Below are 3,631 nucleotides of genomic sequence, written 5' to 3'. Positions count from 1 at the left end.
TCTCTCTCTCTCTCTCTCTCTCTTTCTCTTTCGTTCTTTTTGTTTCATATTTTTTTGTGGTTGTGGCGGTGGGGTTATGTTTGTCCTAATTCTGCCCTTTATTAAGTTTTGTTTGTTTATATTTTAATAAAGCCTGTCATATTTAATTGGTGCGACAATGGGAAGGGGAGGTAAGCTTAATTTAACATTATAGTTGCTGCTAAGTTGCGTACACTACAATAAATTGAACACATGACTGAAATTTATGAAATTGGCACTAGATTACCTCCCCCCAACCCATTTTTATGATAGTCGATCATAAGAACACTTTAGTACTTGACTGCTACTGTATTTTATCAATATCAGAAGGATGAAAGTCTAAGTCAACGACGGTGAATTTTTACGACACACATAAAAAAAACTATAATAAAGATTTATAACAAGACCAGAAATTTGGAATAAGAGAATCAATCTATAATATCGACCAAGTTCTTGAATGACCCTTTAATTTATAGATCCTAGGAGAATACAATCCAAAGCTGACTTTGGCGGAATTTCAACATAATGTAAAGCAGCGAAAGACATTTCGGAAGGTATTTTGTATAACACTGTAATAATTCAACCAATCAAATAATCATAGTCGTTTCTGATTTAGGCAAAAGACCAGCAATTTTTAGAGATGATTTTAGTCGATTTTTAGTCGAACCAGTACTTGACTGATAAAATATTTTGCCTATCCAGGAGGGGAAGAGATATTAAGTTGACATCAGCAGGATCTGAAATCAGAACCTAAACAGTCACAAGAAATAGCATGTCATTTTATTCGACGCTCTAACATTCTACTAATTAATTACTTTAATATTGGCTTCAAATTTTGGCACAACTTTGAGGTAATTATCTCAGTCAATTGTATCGACCCCAGTATATGAGTGGTACTTTATTTTATCGACTCTGAAAGAATGATAGGCAAAATTTACTCCAATTTGAACTCTGGGTGTAAAGGGTCGGAAGAAATACCACAAGGCAATCAGCCAATACACAGCAATAATAATAATAATAATAATAATAATAATAATAAAAATAATAATAATAATAATAATTGATTCTAATTTAGGCACAAAACCAACAATTATTGAGGGAAGGAATTGATATGATAATATACAGCTCAGTACTTGAATGGTACTTTCTAAACCTGGAGTGGTGAACCACATACTTGACGTCAGCGGTATTTGAACTCAGAATGTGAAGAGAAGGAAGAAATACCGCAAAGTGTTTTTCCGAAGCCTTATCGATTCTTCTCTCTCGACGCCTTCATGATTGTTTTCAACTCAAACACAAGGCCAGCAATTCTGAGGAGAGGTGATTTGTCAATACTTCAGTACTTTGACTTCAAGTACATTGACTTCAGTACTTGACTTGCACTTTATTTTATTCACCGCGCTTCGTTGTCTTTGACGAGATTGGGTCTCAAAGAAATACCGTAAGGTGCCAAAACACCGCCATAATAATAATAATAATAATAATAATAATAATAATAATAATAATAATAATAATAATGATAATAATAATAATAATTTGTCTGTTAATAGTTATGCCTGTCCCACAAGATCAAAATGTCTCAAGAAAGGAATACGGAAAGCTTTCTCACTATAAAACCTGCAAATTGAAATCACAAAAATGTGGAAACCTAGTACAACGTTAATACCAGTAGTAATTGGTGCGTTGGGAATGATAAAGAAAGGAGCTGAGAAGTATATTATGCAACTCCCTGGTAACTCCAATATCCGTGAACTACAAAAGATAACCTTGATGGGTACAGTCTATATACTACGGAAAGGACTCTTCATCTAAAATGGACTAAATGGGGTGATAATTTTAGCATGCATACCAAAAGAAAAGTGCCCTTGCTACTCTTGGCTGCCGGAGGAGCCTGGTCTTAAGGTAGCTGAAATAAAGTTATAATGAAAGGAAACCACAAATAATAATAATAATAATGATGATGATGATGATAATAATTAAAAAAAAAAAAAAAAAAAAAAAAAAAAAAAAAAAAAAAAAAAAAAAATAATAATAATAATAGTAGTAATAATAATAATAACAATAATGATAATAATAATAACACTTTCAATACAGTAACCATAAGAGCATCACAGCAAACCACAGCACATACCCAAGGCACACAGAGCTGCGCTCGGTAGTGAAGTGAAAGCACGTTATAAAAATAAAACTACTGAACAATAATAATAATAATAATAATGATAATAATAATAATAATAATAATAATAATAATAATAATAATAATAATAATAATAATAGTAATAATACAAGTCCACAAAATTGTGAAGACGATTGTTTCGAATCCATTGCACTAATGACAGTTATTTTGTCGTCACTCATGGGGGTATGAAAGTGTACCTGGGTAGGGTTTTAATTCAAACAGTAGCAGGACAGAAAATATATCTTACTTGTTATTGAGTCCGATGCAGTACAGTTTCTGATGCTGATGGTTTAGTCTTATCCCGGATTCAGTGAAATTTTCTCCGATTGAAAACAAATGCTAGAAACATGTTCATATAAACAAATAGAATCTCAGAGAATTTGCATCATATTTCACGCAGTTTATTTAAGAGAAGTACAAAAAATTGTCCCTAACTTTTTATAGAGATGTAAAATACCTTAACGGTTTGTACTAATTTATTACCGTCCTCCTGATATAAAATTGTGGAAATAATGCTATTACATGAAAAGGAAAATTGTATTAGTATCTTTAGGGAACCATGACGGAATCATTATAAGGAATAGCTTTATAGCTCACCGAATTCTTGTAATTGTGAGCCAAGAACTGAAAGTAAGGAAAGGAAAAGGTCCAAGAAAATGGAATACAACATGGATTAAAAACGCTATTGCCGGAAGACCAGGCTCAATTTTAAGAAAAAATGCAAAAAGCATGCTAATTATTTTTGACGGGGTTTATTCTGAATGGAAAAATTCATATCAACATGATAGATGAACAAAGAAAGCATCCAGAATTAGTCTTCGAGGCGAATGAAAGAAGAGAAGAATATATTGTGATTTTTAAAAAAAATTTCAATTAACTCTTTTTCATCTTATGTGTAGAGGAGATGTAATTAAAAAATAAGTCTAAGAAATGGTAAAAATAATAGCAAAGTAAGTGTTATTGTGGAAGTGGATTAACAAATACTTGGTGATTTGCTATCTGCTGGCTTTCTGTGATCTACCACAAACAAATAATAAACGTAATTTTAAGTTTTGACACAAGGTCTGAAATTTTGAGGTGGGGACTAGTCGATCGCATCGACACCAGTACGTAACTGGTACTTATTTCATCGATTCCGAAAGGATGAAAGGCAAAGTCAACTTCGGTGGAATTTGAACTCAGAACTTAAAGACAGATATGTTGCTAAACATTTTGCCCGGTGTGATAACGATTCTGCCGCCTCGCCGCCACACTTGATTAATACTAGACGGTTCTATTAACGAAGTACATGGTTTATTCATGAGCTATTGAGGGAGCGTATACGTGGTTTCTTGACCTAACAGAAAACAGCAATCAAATAAGACCGTTCTGTCTTAAATATGAAAGAGCACCTTTCTCTCTCTCTCTCTCTCTCTCTCTCTCTCTCTCTCTCTC

At 32.9% G+C, this 3,631-nt stretch overlaps 1 protein-coding gene and 1 long non-coding RNA gene across 2 annotated transcripts in view; one reads left to right on the top strand and one right to left on the bottom strand.

Annotated features, from left to right (window-relative positions):
* The window catches only part of LOC106874518 (5'-AMP-activated serine/threonine-protein kinase catalytic subunit alpha), a 616,447-nt gene that overhangs the window by 338,812 nt on the left and 274,004 nt on the right, over positions 1-3,631 (top strand). The window lies entirely within an intron of this gene.
* Positions 1,707-3,631, bottom strand: part of LOC128248390 (uncharacterized) — a 10,860-nt gene continuing 8,935 nt past the window's right edge. Inside the window, exons 2-3 of the long non-coding RNA XR_008264632.1 lie at positions 2,445-2,536; positions 1,707-1,924 (exon numbers count right to left, since the gene is read on the bottom strand). This is a non-coding gene — a long non-coding RNA (uncharacterized LOC128248390). The remainder of the gene's footprint in view (positions 1,925-2,444; positions 2,537-3,631) is intronic.

Source organism: Octopus bimaculoides, chromosome 7 (assembly GCF_001194135.2).
Source record: "Octopus bimaculoides isolate UCB-OBI-ISO-001 chromosome 7, ASM119413v2, whole genome shotgun sequence".
In the NCBI taxonomy this organism is placed as follows: domain Eukaryota; kingdom Metazoa; phylum Mollusca; class Cephalopoda; order Octopoda; family Octopodidae; genus Octopus; species Octopus bimaculoides.
This window is presented reverse-complemented; position numbering and strand designations above follow the sequence as displayed.